The sequence below is a fragment of the Rhinopithecus bieti genome, unplaced genomic scaffold, assembly GCF_001698545.2.
Source record: "Rhinopithecus bieti isolate Rb0 unplaced genomic scaffold, ASM169854v2 scaffold_33652, whole genome shotgun sequence".
NCBI classification, from domain to species: domain Eukaryota; kingdom Metazoa; phylum Chordata; class Mammalia; order Primates; family Cercopithecidae; genus Rhinopithecus; species Rhinopithecus bieti.
In genome coordinates, this window is record NW_016814761.1 from 3,008,706 (window position 1) to 3,025,965 (window position 17,260).

Genomic DNA, 17,260 nt, shown 5'->3' on the forward strand with positions numbered 1-17,260 from the left:
GAGTGGCAAAAAAAATGGAGAAAAATGATTTAGTTCATTGAGAAGAAAAACCCTTTTATCAGAAAAATGAGTTCCAAGAAGAGAAAAACAGAGGCCTTTTAAGTATATGCATAGCTTTTTAATTCCCTTTTAATTAAGCTGACTTTTAACCATAGTGCTCTTTAAAAAATAAATCCTTTTAGATTTCTTCTTACCTGACTTTAGCCATGCCAAGGTGCCAATATTCTTAGCTTTTGAACTTTACCAAAGGTAACCTCCTAGGTGCTTAGAGAAAGGAAAATTTAAGACAGTCCACGGAGAAGAGAATAGACAAAGTCACACAGATATTAAACCAGAAACAACTTACTTTCTGGGTGGGGAATTGAACCTGACCACCACTCTGAAAGTGCAAAACCTTGGGTACTGAGTTACAGGATGGGACAGTTCCCATATCATTTTCCAGAAGAGGTCTAGAATACTTGATTTTGAGCTTGCAAAGGCTTTTAACTATTTAATATGATTTTTAGAGCTAAATATGGTATGAACCCTAAAATTATTGTTCCCTGAAGGCAGAGACCAAAAGAAACTACTGCCATGTGGTTAAAAGGTGAAACTCCCAGGGGCATAAAACAACGTGGATATTTCATCCAGTTTCTTGTTTGTTTCAGGGACCTGCAGCCAAGTTTGTTACTGACCAACTTGCTGGGTTGTCTTGAAAAGTGGGCTTACCGGTGTTCTAAGCCCATGTTTTATCTTGAAGTACCCCTCGACACTGAAAAATGAGTTCATGGCACAAAATACACCAGCTTAAGACTAGCCTTAGAATTCTTTTTTGCATTAATTAAAACTTTACAGGGGAGATAAACACCGATTTATTTATTTATTTATTTATTTATTTTTTTACCATTTATTTATTTATTTATTTTTTTACCATTCGTTCAACCATTTGCCCAGAAAGAAGGAAGCCAGAAATTTAACTGGCAAGAAATTCTTACCTTTTTGCTGGCATTCCAGGGTTCTGTGTTCCCTTTCTTTGAGAGGCCTTAGTGATCCAGCTTGCAGCACCATCGCCCTGGGGGTCAAGCCGTGTTATAAAGGAAGAAAATTTTTTTTTCCTTCTGGCCAGAGCAAAACATGTGTGATAAAATACAGACATTAGCCACTTTCTTTAGCACCCAATATTAAACTGGCAGGTCTTAAATTTGCCCTCAGACGGGCTCCATCATCTTAAATCCAACCTCCCACTTGGAGTTTCAACACTTGGTCTCTGGGCAAGATGGTTGCCCTGAGTAACAGAAAAGATTAAAAAAACAAAAAACAAAAAACTGAAAGGAGAGAAAAGCATTGCCTGAGGCAGGGTGGGGAAGGTGAAATGATCAGGGAGGCCAGAGAAAGACCCACCCACTGCAGCGACAGTTCAGGCGGCTGCGGCTGTAGTAAAGGGATCTTTTCCACCAAAGGGATCTTTTCCAGCAGTCCCATTCGCTTTCAAGTTTTTCCTTTCAGGGAGGAAAAAGCTCCCCATGCCCCAGATTCTGTACGTGTCTAATCCTGTCACCCACAGCCATTAGCAAAGAGTACAAGGCAGATGAATCCAAAAAGAGTAACAGTTAACACCCTGTAGTGGCAAACCTGTTCTTAAAGGGACTTTACCAAGAGGGACCTCTAACCCCCCAAATTTTAGAAGGGACTCTAACCCTCCTAAGTTGGGTCTCTAACACGAGGTTGGTCAAACATTCCTGCCTTTTATTAAGAGGGCCCTGTAACCCATTCTGTCTTAGGAGAGACTCTAACTCCCGTAAGTTGGGCCTTTAACCCAATCCCATTTTTCATCCCGGTACCCCATTACTTACCCAAAGTCATCCAACCAGTGCTCCAGTCTATCTCCTTTGGGTTGGGGGGGTCTCCTTAGTATATGTTACAGGACCCCAGCACTTGCCCAAAGGTAGCTGTTAGATCAGGGTTTCTGTACTATAGTTGCGGTGGCCAGAAGTATATTACAGGAAAGGGGTCCTGATGCAGACTCCAAGAGAGGGTTCTTAGATCTCGTGCAAGAAAGAATTCAGGGCAAGTCCACAGTGCAAAGTGAAAACAAATTTATTTAGAAAGTAAAGGAATAAAAGAATGGCTGCTCCATAGACAAAGCAGCCCCGAGAGCCGCTGTTTGCCATTTTTATGGTTATTTTTTGATAATATGCTAAAGAAGAGGTGGATTATTCACGCCTCCCCCCCTTTTGTTTTTTGAGACGGAGGTTTGCTCTTATTGCCCAGGCTAGAGTGCAGTGGTGCAATCTCGGCTCACTACAACCTCCGCCTTCTGGTTTCAAGCGATTCTCCTGCCTCAGCCTCCGAAGTCGCTGGGATTACAGGCGCCTGCCACCACGCCCAGCTAATTTTTTTGTATTTTTAGTAGAGACGGGGGTTTCATCATATTGGTCAGGCTGGTCTCGAACTGCTGACCTCATGATCCACCCTCCTCGGCCTCCCAAAGTGCTGAGATTACAGGTGTGAGCCACCACACCCGGCCTCATTTGATTTTATTTTAGAGATAGGATTTTGCTCTGTTGCCCAGACTGGAGTGCAGTGGCGTGATTACGGCTCACTGCAGCCTCTGCGTGAGCCACTGCGCCTGGCATGCCTCCCCTTTTTAGAACATATAGGGCAACTTCCTGACTTTGCCATGGCATTTGTAAACTGTCATGGCGCTGATGGGAGTGTAGCAGTGAGGATGACCAGAGGTCACTCTCATCGCCATTTTGGTTTTGGTGGGTTTTGGCCGGTTCCTTTACTGTAAGCTGTTTTATCAGCAAGGTCTTTATGACTTGTATTTTGTGGTGACCTCCTATCTTATTCTGTGACTTAGAATGTCTTGACCGTATGGGAATGCAGCCCAGTAGGTTTCAGCCTCATTTTACCCAGCTCCTATTTAAGATGGAGTTGCTCTGGTTCACATGTCTCTGACACTAGTTCTTGCAGCTCAGTCTCCTAAAGTGAGTCCCATGGAACAACCATTGAAGGAGATGTTTTGCAAACGAGATTCTGTGGGAAAAGCCCGGGAAATGACCCTGTAACAGGATTTGCTACCACATTTCTTCTTGCACAAGTACGTGCATTTGAATTGCTAAGGAGCATGTGGGGTCAATGTGTATTATATTGTTTCCCAAACTTATTTGATCATAGAACTTCCTCTTCCCCTTTTAGGCAGAGCATCTTCCATAGCTAAGTGGAAGCAGAAAGTTTTCAGAAACTCATCTGTGGTTTCATCACAGCTGAAGACATTCCAGCTTTTCACCATATGATTGGAGACCTCCACCGGAGTAATTCTGGTCTCTGAAAGCAGCCAAAGGGAAAACCAAGCTGATACACCCTCCCCAGCAGGAAAAGTCCCCTTCTTCATAAGTGGAGATGATGGAGTTGACAGGCTGCCATAGGAGAATGCAGCTTCAGGATCCCGACAGATGGCTGGGGCTTCGTATAGAAGGGGAAGCTGAGCCCAGAGAGAGAAAATGGCTTGTCCTAGTCACCCAGCCAGAGCTACAACCCCTTCTTAAGGCCCAGTACCAAGGGGTTAGGCCTCAGTGAAATCCAGAAACTTTATAAACTTTATCTTGTTTAACTTTTTTTCTTTTTCTTTTGTTTTGTTTTGAGACAGAGTTCTGCTCTGTCGCCCAGGCTGGAGTGCAGTGGCACAATCTCAGCTCATTGCAACCTCTGCCTCCTAGGTTCAAGGAATTCTTCTGCCTCAGCCTCCTGAGTAGCTGGGATCACAGGCGCCCGTCACCACACCTGGCTAATTTTTGCATTTTTAGTAGAGACGGGGCTTTGCCATTTTGGCCAGGCTGGTCTCGAACTCCTGACCTCAAGTGATCCACCCGCCTTGGCCTCCCAAAGTGCTAGTGCTGGGATTATAGGCGTGAGCCACCATGCCCGGCTATCTTGCTTAACTTTTAAGAAATACATATACACAGAGTTTCTGTACTCTTCATTTCATGGCACTAGCAACTGCCTGTACGGTGGCCAGTTAAATTTAAATCTCATATAAGCAACATACAATGCTTATACTAAAAAACTATTCATTTCTTATCTGTCCTACTTGGGTCCGAAGCCCTTAGGAAAAATTTAACCATGGTGTAGTGAAAAGCACAGAAAAGGATTTTTTGTTGTTGTTGTTTTTTGTTTTGTTTTGTTTGAGACAGGATCTCACTTTGTTTCCCAGGCTGGAGTGTAGTGGTTATGATCATGGCTTACTGCAGCCTCTACCTCCCAGGCTCAAGTGATCCTCCCTCCTCAGCCTCCTGAGTAACTGGGACCCCAGGCATGCACCACCACACCAGCTATTTTTTTCTTTTTTTTTTTTTTTTAGAGATAGGGTTTTGCTGTGTGGCCCAGATTGGTCTCAATCTCCTGCTCTCAAGTGATCCTTCCACTTCAGCCTCCCAAAGTGCTGGGATTACAGGTGTGAGCCATGCTCCCAGGCAAAAAGTTTTGATATTAGATTAACATTCTAATTTGGCCACTTACAGGCTTTGTGACCTTGGACAAGTTACTTAACTCTGAGCCACAAAGAGTTGTAATCAAAATTAATTGAAACATATAGGAAAGCTCCTAGCACGGTGTCTGGCATGTAGTTGGCACTCAAAAATGGACAGTTATTATTATTATTATTATTTTCTTAGAATAACACTCCTGGACAGGCCCTTGTCCTGGTCAAAAAAAGACATAAATGTAGATCTTAAGGGAATGAGTTGAAAAATGTGCACTTGGCTTGGCAACCTGACCATATACTTCACCCTGTCTCCCATTACAACCAGAAAAATCCATAGCAAAATGGAGAATGTGGGCTTTGGCCTGTGTGACAGGCACTGCTAGATGCCCACCTGCGGTAAAATCAAGTTTTGTGGAACCTGAAATTTATGCATTTTTGGGTGGGTGGAAGGAGAAAAATAATGTATAACTAAGTATGTACAATTAGGTATAACGGTGGGCGCGGTGGCTCACACCTGTAATCCCAGCACTTTGGGAGTCCAAGGCAGGTGGATCACAAGGTCAGGAGTTCAAGACCTGCCTGGCTAACATGGTGAAACCCTGTCTCTATGAAAAAAATACAAAAATTAGCCGAGTTTGGTGGCGTGCACCTGTAATCCCAGCTACTTGGGAGGCTGAGGCAGAATTGCTTGAACCTGGCAGGTAGAGGTTGCAGTTAGCCGAGACTGCACCAGTGCACCCCAGCCTGGGCGACAGAGCAAGACTCCGTCTCAAAACAAAAACAAAAGCAAAACAAATGAACACAAAAACCAATTCAATACAAAGCACTGGAAGGGGGCCTGCTCATTCGCTTTTCAGTAAACCTACTCTAATGCTTACCCGATACCCATTCCCCACTGCTTAATTCTTAACAGAACACAAATTTTATTTGGGTGGCACTGTTTCCATCTTTAAAATAATAATAAATAGCCCTCCATTTCCCGGGTTCTCTTGCAGTGAGACATGGCCAAATGACCTACTTCTGGCCCACTCAATGTTAATGAAGTCTATTACAACTTATAGAAAAGCAAATGGTTCCTCGATTAAGAGGGACAGCCTCCTCTGGCACTCTCCTTTGTCTTTGCTCTTCCTTTTCTCCTTTCTCAGAATGACGACAGATTCCAGGAGATGGCAGTCATCTTGGTACCATGAGGACAAAAGCCACAGGCTAATATGGTTTGTCAGAAAGATAGAAGAAGGCGCATGGATCCCGGGTGGGTGGCATTATGGGGCCACCATACCTGCACTGAATGGCCTATCTCCAGAATTCTTGTTATGAGAGAAAAATAAGTCCCTTTGTTCCAGCCACGATAGTCTGATTTCTGAAACATGGAGCCAAGTACAATCTGAACTGGTACAGCATCAGACATACCAGGGTTCAAATCGTGACTATAACACTTACTATTTGGGCAACTTTGGGCAAGTTATCCAAATTCTCTGCAATTTAATAGTATTTACAAAACAAGGGTTACTATGATGATTAAATATTAAATTAATATTATAATACATTAATATATTAATATTAATAGAATAAATGCATTAAATATTAAATACAGAACTCAGAAGCAGACTTGTTTCTATGAGACATTGATATATGATAGAAGTGGCTTCAGAAATGAGTAGAGAAAGGACAGGTTGGTTATTTAGTAGATGGTGCTGGGGAAACCAACTCACTCTATAAGAGAAAAAGTTGGATGCCTAATTCCTACAATATGAAAAAAAAGTCCTTAAAGCGCTTAAAGACCTACCCAAGAAAGATAAAAACTATAAAGCTAATAGAAGAAAAATGTAAGATCATGTGTTGGACATTTTGACATGAGTATGAATTTTAAGAACAAGAGTCCAAAACACAAATTTTAGGGGAAAAATTAATGGACTCAGCTACATTAAACGTTAGCAATTTTTTTTTTTTTTGAGGTAGAGTCTCAGTCTGTCACCCTGGCTGGAGTACAATGGCATGATCTCAGCTCACTGCAACCTCTGCCTCCCAGGTTCAAGCAATTCTCCTGGCTCAGCCTCCCGAGTAGCTGTGATTACAGGTGCCTGCCACCACGCCTGGCTAATTTTTTTTGTATTTTAGTAGAAACAGGGTTTTGCCATGTTGGTCAGTTTCAAACTCCTGAACTCATGATCCGCCCGCCTCAGCCTCCCAAAGTGCTGAGATTACAGGCATGAACCACCGTACTCAGCCTAAAAATTAACATGTTTTTTAAACAAAGGATACCATAGCAAAATTAACAGATAGGTGGACCAGAGAAGAGATTTTCAACCTAAAACCAATAGGGAATTAGTATCTAGGGTTTAGATTCTAGGCCTGCACTCTTCAATATGGTTGCTACCAATCATATGTAGTACTAAGCACCTTATAATGACATAGTCAAAATTGCGATGTGCTGAAGTATGAAACATATAACCAAATTTCAATGTCTTAGCATGCACGAAGGACTGTAATGTATCTTAACAATTTTTTGTATTGACTCTATGTTGAAATGATAGATCAGACACATTATGTTAGATGAAATATGTATATGTATATATATTTTTTAATTTAATTTTTTTTTTTTTTGAGGTAAGTTCTCACTCTGTCACCCAGGCTGGAGTTCAGTGTTGCAATCTCAGCTCACTGCAACCTCCACTTCTTGGGCTCAAGCAATCCTCCTGCCTCAGCTCCACTATGTAGCCGGGACTACAGATGCGAGTCACCATGCCTGGCTAATTTTTGTATTTTTTTGCAGCGACAAGGTTTCACCATGTTGCCCAGGCTGGTCTTGAACTCCTGACCTCAAGCGATCCACCTGCCTTGAACTCCCAAAGTAATAGGATTACAGGCACGAATCACCATGCCTGGCCAAAATATATTATTAGAATTAATTGTATGTTTCTTTTTATGTTGTAAATATGACTATTAGAACATTTTTATTACATATGTGGCTCACATTATATTTCTATTGGACAGCACTGTTCCAGACTATATAAGAAACTCCTAAATATCTGTCAGAAGAAAAAAAATGGAAATGTAAGAGGAAAATGGACAAAATGTATTAACAGATGATTCACAAAAGGGGAAACCTAAATAGCTAGTAAGTATATGAAAAATATTCAATCTCATAAATAATCAGAGGACTACAAACAAATACAGTGATGAGATTTGACAGCCAACACATTGGCAAAACTTAAATATAGTTTCAAATGGTAACAAGCATATGAAAACAAGAGGATCTTCATGCACTGCAGATGGGAGTCTAGACCGGCAGAGCCATTCCTGAGTAATTCCAGTTGTACTAATGAAACTTTTGTGTGTATGCAAGGCAGATATTTGGTAGGTGTATACCAGTATGGCACACCAGCAACGCCTGTTCCAAGTTGTCAGTGCTGCGCCTTGACGGATGTTAAAATTTTTATTTATTTTTTGAGACAGAGTCTCGCTCTTGCCACCCAGGCTGGAGTGTAGTGGTGCGATCTCGGCTCACTGCAACCTCTGCCTCCCAGGTTCAAGCAATTCTCCTGCCTTAGCCTCCTGAGTAGCTGGGATTACAGGCATGCTCCACCACACCTGGCTAATTTTTGTATTTTTAGTAGAGATGGGATTTTGCCACGTTGGCCAGGCTGGTCTTGAACTCCTGACCTCAGGTGATCCACCCACCTTGGCCTCCAAAAGTGCTGGGATTATAAGCGTGAGCCACTACGCCTAGCCAATTGTTAAATATTTCGAATATCACACACATATACCCTATGAAACAGCTATCCCACTTCTGAGAATGTACCCTAGAGAAACTGTCTCATATACATCTGTAAGATAACCAGATAAATATAAATAACTAGAATGAGAGATTGGCCTGATACCCATCAGATGTGCACACACTTTAACCCAGAATTGTCTGTGGAACAAGAAAATGGAGGCTACCTAGGTGGCTACCACTAGGGGACTGTTAAGTAAAACCTGGCCTATATATTTGATGAACTGTTACGTAAAATCTAGAAGTCATGATCCAGATTTACATAACACAACATGAATACATATCAAAAAGAAAGTGTTGAGGAAAAAAGTAGGAACAGAATGAGATTTATAGTGTGGTTCTATTTGTGTGAATTAAAAAAAAACCCAAAAATCAATACCATACAGTAAAAGATTTACACATATATCAAAATAGACAAATGGAAGATGTTAGATGGACTTAGGTTAAACGGAATCTGTTTGAGTATTTATGGTGAGGAAGAAGGACAGAAGTGGAAATGGAGGGTGAAGAGGAAGAGGAAAAAATAAAATAAAATAAAGCAAAAGGGGGATCGTTTACTCAGGTTACCATGTTTAGCAAATAAACATATAGGACTCCCAGTTAAATTTGAATATCAGATAAAGAACAGATAGCATTTTAGTATAAGCATGTCGCCATACTTAGACATATAAGTATGTCTATAATATTGACAGTGGTTAAACAAGTGACTAAATTCAAATTTAACTGGGCATCCTGGATTTTATCTGCCAGCCCTAGACTCATGACATTGGCAAGTTCTCTCCTCTGCCTGGCTGAGCTGTCCAGGTGGTCATAAGAGTGATGCTCATCAGATCATCGTTGTTGCCAGTTTGGTCCTGCTTCCCATCACGGCAGCCCTGGATGAACCCTGGCACTGCTCACACTTCTCCTATTGTGTCCCTGGATATCAACAGGCTGTCTCCTCATCAGAAGGGCAGTATGAATCAAGGGTCTCTTGGGCCGTTTACAGCAATTACCACACCCTGCCCCATGTCAAAGACCAGTCTTTAGGATCCCCTGGGAAATGCAGCCCATCACCTCTCACTTACGCGATACACTGAAAAGCACCTGGGGAGAAGGTCGAGAGTAGGTGAGGGGTGAAATCACAGGCATGGCTTTGGTTCAAATCCTAGCTCTGCCATTTATTAGCTATCTGACCTTAGGCAATTTATCTCCCGGGCATCTGTGTTTTCATCTGTAAAATGGGAGGAAAAAAATCAATATTTTGCAAGTCTGTTGTGAGGATAATCAGAAAAAATAAGAAGAATAAAAAGAAAGTATACGTACAGGGCACAGTAGAGCTTCTGAATATATATATTTTTCTATAATGCTACATATATACACATACATATATGTCTACATACATACATATATATACACATATATGCAGCATGTATAGAAAAATATACATGTGGCATGTATAGAAAAAAGCCTGGAAGGAAATCTAAAATGTTGACAGTGGTTACATAAATAGTAAATGACAGAGATCATGCAAAGTGCTTAGTGCCTGATATTCACTCAATACCTGTTAGTTCTCATTTTTTGTTACTGTTTCTTGAGGTGGGATCATGAATAATGGTTATTTTTTCTTTATACTTTTTTTGTATGTCCCCCACATTTTCTAAGATGAAAGCATAATTATGTTTGAACCAACACACATTTGTAGGGCAGCTACCGTGTCCTGGGCACTATGTTGGCTGCTTGGCATTGACCCTGGACAGACAAGGCTATAGTAGGAAGTGCAGGTTGAGATGACAGGATGATGTCTTTATGGTCGCTGTTCTTGCTTCTGCTTTCCATGTTGTAAAATCTGTAGACCTCATACAATACATGAGACAAGCAAAATAGCCCCCATGGGCTCAGTATCTTCATTTAGGTTTTCAGATTGTTCCTTCCCATCATATGCCCTCTTTCTTTCCTCTTTACTATTCTTCTCTTACAGAGCACTAGAAAGAGGCATTAAAAACCATCTAGGAGGGCTGGGCATGGTAGCTCACGCCTGTAATCCTAGCACTTTGGGAGGCCGAGGTGGACAGATCACCTGAGGTCAGGAGTTCAAGACCAGCCTGACCAACATGAAGAAACCCCATCTCTACTAAAAATACAAAATTAGCTGGGCGTGGTGGTGTGTGCCTGTAATCCCAGTTACTTGGGAGGCTGAGGCAGGGGAATCACTTGAACCCAGGAGGCAGAGGTTGCAGTGAGCCGAGATCATACCATTGCACTCCAGCCTGGGCAACAAGAGTGAAACTCCATCTCAAAAAAAAAAAAAAAAGCCATCTAGCAGACTGAGTGCAGTGGCTCACACCTATAATCCCAGCACTCTGGGAGGCCGAGACAGGCAGATCATGAGGTCAGGAGATCGAGGCCATCCTGGCTAACATGGTGAAACCCCATCTTTACTGAAAATACAAAAAATTAGTCGGAGGTGGTGGCACATGCCTGTAGTCCTAGCTACTCGGGAAGCTGAGGCAGGAGAATCGCTTGAACCCAGGAGGCAGAGGTTGCAGTGAACCGAGATTGTGCCACTGCACTCCAGCCTGGGTGACAAAGCAAGACTCCATCTCAAACAAAACAAAACAAAACAAAACAAAGAACAAGTTAATGCAACAATGTCACATCTGTGTTCAACTCTGTTTAGAAAACACAGGTTAGACTAAGCATGGCTTTCTTTGCATCTGCTCTCTAATCTGGGGCTGCTACTTATTTGTGTAGTCCTTTTTGAGCATTCAACAGATACTATATTTATTGGGGGCTTTTTTATGAGTCAGACTCAGCAGACAGATGGAAGGAAATTCTAAAAGTCTGAGAAAAAATATCTTTATGTGAGAAAAAATTACAATTGACTAACATCAAGTACCCTTTCTGGGAATGTTTATATTCAGAAAGAGGTTTCATTTCTTTTTACCTGAAAATAACAGCTATAATAGTGGAATTTCAGCCAGTGTGACTTGTCAGGAGAGGAGGTCTATTTGGGGACAGGTATATCCTCCCAAAGTCACTCAAATCATGCAATTGAGGCAGTGCTTTCCTTGTCCAGGCAGAGTTCTTTCCAAAGAGTGGGCCCCAGTGGCAAGATGCCTTCCAGCTTCATCTTGAGATAAAATGGAGACGGGACCCCTGATGGGACTTGACCCTTGTGTAACTTTGCAGAAAAGAGAAGAGAGCAACAGTGGGAAGAACTTGCCCCATTCATGGCCATCTGGTTGGTGGAGCAGGTGTCTCCAGGTGTGTTCAGGTTGCCACGTCAATAAGCACATCAGCCTGCACCTACCCTGCTTTTCCCAGAGAAACCCTCTCCTCTTCCTGGTGTCCTTTGCTCTGGGATTCAGCTTCCTCGACCATGACTTTAAGTGAGCACAGATCCCAGAGAAATCCTTTGCCCTGGACTCTTTCTCTTAGTGTTTAGAAGCACATCTGTAGGTGAGAAGGAAAGACAGTGGGAAGGAATGTCAGATGACTGACTTCAAAGTGTCAACCCAAAGGCCTGTTTCTTCCTAAGTAGGTGGCCATGGCAAATGCTCTACCTTCCCAGGCTTCAGTTTCTTAATCTGAAAGTGAGGATAACGATAGACTCTTCAGAGGGTTGTAGGAGGATTAAATGAAATCAAACATGAAAATGCTTTAGCACAGTGGTAAACGCTTAATTAATAGTAGCTTGGATCATTATTCATGCCCTGAAAATTCAGGATATGAGACCAATCAATTCTTAGGGACGCTCATGGACCTGGCATGCACCTGTTTCCCACCACTGGCTCCCTGGGAGGCCCAAAGTCTACTTTGCGTATTTCCTAGCAGAGAAGTGGCTTTATCTGTGGGGTAAAGTCCCCCATTGCAGGAGGGAATTCAAGGGGTGGAACAGAATGGGTGTTGGATTCCGATCTCTGTGGATGACTCACCTGCTTTGGCTTGGAACTTGCCTATGCAAAATGGGGATAATAAAGCATTTCCCCCTTCACTGCCCCACCCTTGTCTCCCAATTTATGAGGCTGGCAGGAACTGATTAGCTTGTAAACTGTTCTGGTCTCCCTCGGAGAAAAACATCTGATGGAGGCAGTGAGGATGGTTACTGTTTTCAGAATTGAAGATTTCAAAGCAATGCTTCCCAATACGTGGAAGTGAAGACTTTGTTATGTCTGAACTCAGGCAAGTGTAGGGTACAAATAGTACACTATTACCTGGGAAGGTCAATCTTGGAGAACCAATGGTCTTAGGGTTAGTATTTGTGCCTGAATCTATGTGGTAGGATAAATGATTCTCAGACACTTGGCAACAAGGAATTTTTATTCAAAACTTTGTGGTCCGGGCACAGGCTCTGAGTTGGACTCTCAGGTTTGAATTCCAGCTGAACTGTTGCTAGCTGTGTGATCCTGGGCCAGTTTGCTAATCTTTCTGAGCCTCAGTTTCCTCATATGTAAAATAGAAGTAATAACAATACCTAACTCATAGGATTGTTTTCAGTATGAAATGAGTTTAAAAAATCCAAAGCTTGAACAGAGTGCTTGACATAGTAAAGGCTTGGTAAGTATTAGCTTTTATCCATCTATACATCAGCCTATCCATCTATATCATCATGATGTGGACTGAGCAGTGCTGTGTAGAAGAATCTGGGATTTGAAACAGTCATACCCTGAGTTCCAATCCTGCCTGACTACTCAGAAGTTTTTTGACCTCTGGGCCTTTGCACATACTGTCCCTCAGTTTCTGTATCTAATGGCCGAAAGATGATCATATCTAAATAAGCTGTATAAAATACAAAAACATCTTTAAAGTGTCAAAGAGCTAGCAAGACACTGAGGAAGACTGGCTGAGATCTGGGAAAAGACACGATCTTAGAGAGGTGAGCCCAATATCCCAGGCCACTTTTGTCCAGGAACATTGGCTGATGTTGAATAGGCACTAAATGATTGAGCTGTAATTTTGTCAGCCTATAGAGATCTGAGAGGGAACTAGAGTAGGATTTTGAATCCCATAAAAGTAGAGATTCTGGTAAACCATTCTAATTTTTAGCTGAGATCCAGAAAGCCCATACTTCAGGAAAAAGGGTGAAATGAAAGTAAACCAACTCTAGCTTGAACTGTGGCTGGTCTTTGAGTCATCAGGGTAGCCCAGAAAATCTCAATGTTTTGAATTTGATTAAATCATCTGACACAGTCAGTAGCCTCAGGTGTTTGACAGAAGCTAATGACAATCCCCTTCGGAAGAACAGAACATCATCCTTGGCCTCAAATTATTTTAATAATTATGTTTTAAAACACAGTATCCAATAAGCAATGAAAGCTATCTAGGCACATGAAAAGACAAGACATTGCCTTGTCACGCCTGTAATCCCAGCACTTCGGGAGGCCAAGGTGGGCAGATCACAAGGTCAGAAGTTCAAGACCAGACTGACCAACATGGTGAAACCCCGTCTTTACTAAAAATACAAAAATTAGCCAGGTGTGGTGGCTCATGGGTGTAATCCCAGCTACTGGGGCGGCTGAGGCCAGCGGATCACCTGAGGTCAGGAGTTTGAGACCAGCCTGACCAACATGGTGAAACCCTGTCTTTACTAAAAATAAAAAATTAGCCAGGTGTGGTGGCTCATGGGTGTAATCCCAGCACTTTGGGAGGCTGAGGTGGGTGGATCACCTGAGGTCAGGGGTTTGGGACCAGCCTGGCCAACATGGTGAAACCATGTCTTTACTAAAAATACAAAAATTAGCCAGGGCTGGTGGCGCATGCCTGTATTCCCAGCTACTGGGGAGACTAAGGCAGGAGAATCACTTGAACCCGGGAGGCAGAGGTTGCGGTGAGCCAAGATCATGCCATTGCACTCCAGCCTGGGCAACAGAGCAAGACTCCATCTCAAAAAAAAAAAAAAAAGACAAGACACCATGAGCAAGAGTCAACAGAAACAACTGACAGCAGAAACAGATCCATAGGAACTACTGTTGATGGAATTAACATAGACCAATCAGAAAACAACCATGCTTACTACATTCAAGGAGATACAAGTTGGAAGATGTTGTCAGAAAACGGGAAAGTGATAAAAAGTGATAGCATATTTGAAAAAGAACCAAATAGAAATTCCATAACTGAAAAATGTAAGAACCAAAACTAAGAATGCAATGGATGGTTTTAGTGTTAGATTAGACACAACTAAAGAAAAAATAGCAACGAACTGTAAAGGTCAAAACAGGTCAAAAGACAATCTTTTAAAATAAAGTATGGGGAATTAAAAGGGCAGGAAATATAGAAGTAAATGACATGAAATGTCGAACTTAAGATTAATTAGAGTCTCAGAAGGAAAAAGACAATGGATCTCAGGTTACGTTTGAAGATAATGACTAAAAAAGGTGCCAGAGGCCAGGTGGAGTGGCTCACACCTGTAATTCCAGCACTGTGGGAGGCTGAGGTGGGCAGATCACCTGAGGTCAGGAGTTCGAGACCAGCCTGGCCAACATGGAGAAACCCCGTGTCTACTGAAAATACAAAATTAGCCAGGCATGGTGGCACATGCCTGTAATCCCAGCTACTCGGGAAGCCGAGGCATGAGAATTGCTTGAACCCAGGAGGTGGGGGTTGCGGTGAGCCGAGATCACACCATTGCACTCTAGCCTGGGCAACAAGAGTGAAACTGTCTAAAAAAAAAAAAAAAACCAGGTTCCAGAGATGAGAATACATTTCTTCACAGACACAAGAAGCCCAACAATTCCCTTTTGTTTAAAGAAGCCCAATAATAAACAGGAAGAAATCCACACCTACTGATGAAACTGCCCCAGTGATTCCTATTCTTGGAACATTCTTGCACAATGCCCATTCTAGCTAAATCTTATCCAAGGGTACATCTTATCTTACATCTAAAGTAAACTAAAATACTTCACGTTTCTCCTCCTCTCCCCAATTCTGAGTTAGGTGGACCCTCCTCTTTATTCCCAAAACATCCTAGGCTTACTTGGATTTTCTAGCAAATCATACTTGACATTGCCTCAATTTTTTTTTTTTTTTTTTTTTTTGGAGACATAGTCTTTCTCTGTTGCCCAGGCTAGAGTGCAGTGGCATGATCTTGGCTCACTGCAACCTCTGCCTCCCGGGTTCAAGCAATTCTACTGCCTCAGGCTCCCGAGTTGGTGGGATTACAGGCGCACGACACTACACCTGGCTAATTTTCGTATTTTTAGTAGAAACGGGGTTTCACCGTGTTGGCCAGCTTGGTCTTGACCTCGTGACCTTGTGATCCACTCTCCTCAGCCTCCCAAAGTGCTGGGATTATCGGCATGAGCCACCACACCTGGCCCGACGTTGCCTCTTTATCTTGTCTCTTACACCAGACTGAGAGCTCTCGGAGGGTAGGGAATGTGTCTTTATTGTGGTTCCCCAGCATCTCAACACAGAGCCTGGCACACAGAAAAGTACTGGAAAATGTCTGTCCAAGAATTAAAGTTATCTAAATTCTTTGAGCCTCAGTTTTCTCATCCACAAAATGGGGACAACAAAACCAACCTCATGCATTCTCTACACGATTGTGAGAACTAAATCAGATGAAACTGGTGTACCAGACATTTCTTGACATAGTAATGATATATAGTTGAACTCTCTAAGCCTCTGGCTTTTTGTTTGTCAAATGGAGGCAATAATACCTATTGGGTCATTTTTATTATGGGCCGAGACAAGCTATCAAGCATGTCATAGTTGACAGCAAGGGTTAAATGAACTAAAGTATGCCCATTTGTTGAATTCCTATGATGTGTCATTGGCTGTGTTAGGAGATTTATATTCACTACCTCATTTTCTTTTTTTTTTTTTTTTTTTTTTGAGACAGAGTCTTGCTCTGTCACCCGGGCTGGAGTGCAGTGGCCAGATCTCAGCTCACTGCAAGCTCCGCCTCCCGGGTTCACGCCATTCTCCTGCCTCAGCCTCCAGAGTAGCTGGGACTACAGGCGCCCGCCACCTCGCCCGGCTAGTTTTTTGTATTTTAGTAGAGACGGGGTTTCACCGGGTTAGCCAGGATGGTCTTGATCTCCTGACCTTGTGATCCGCCCGTCTCGGCCTCCCAAAGTGCTGGGATTACAGGCTTGAGCCACCGCGCCCGGCCCTCATTTTCAAGTAGATGAAAACATGAAGCATATAGTTCTTTTCTTCACTCTTAGATGCCTGAGAACTAAAAGTCTTACAGAGACCTCATCATAGAAGAACTGTCCTGGAGGAAGAGGAAGGAGAAAGAAAAAAAAAATTTATATCCTGGGGGAAGCTCTTGATTTTCAAGCTCTGCTCCAAGCTCTGGGCTGAAGTAGAGAGCGATGACTTTGTTGAGCAGGATTACCTCTTGTATACTCAGTCAATTAAAACATTTTTTTTGGATGATGCAAAAGTCTGCAAGGCCATGAAGCCAGAGGGACTGTTAGTAATTCTGGCCTAATGTTACTCTTCCTATAATCAGTAACCTTCCCAGAAATAAATATCCAGTTCAGTAAAATATCCAGTTCAGTAAAAACCATCCCCTTCTAGAAACAAGAAGGGATACATGGTCAAAATCTCACGAGGCTGATTTGAAAGAACCCAAAGCCCTGTCCTCCGTTGTTTTAGGCCAGCAACTTCTGGTGCCCATTTTGTATAGGCATTGTGTGACACACCCATTTGATTTTTACAGCACTTAAAGGTTGTATTAATTTGTGTTATACTAGATGCTAAAGTTTCAGAAATCCTAAAATTTCAGAGGTTTAACAGAATAGAAGTTCATTTTTCTCTCACTTTGTCCAGTGAAGTTGTTATTGGTCAATGGATAGTTTTTCTCCATACGGTGACTCAGGGATCCAGGCCTGAATGACACACATCACTTCTGTTCATGTTCTGGTGGCAGAAGTTGGTCCCATGGCTGCACCTGGGTGCAAGGGGACTGGAAAATGGAACCCAGGTTTGGACAACTGCTTTTAAGCAACAACTTTATACTATGGAAGGGGAGGCATCCCTGTTGGGTAGACAGCAATATCTTTTAGAAATGTATTATCATTATCATCATC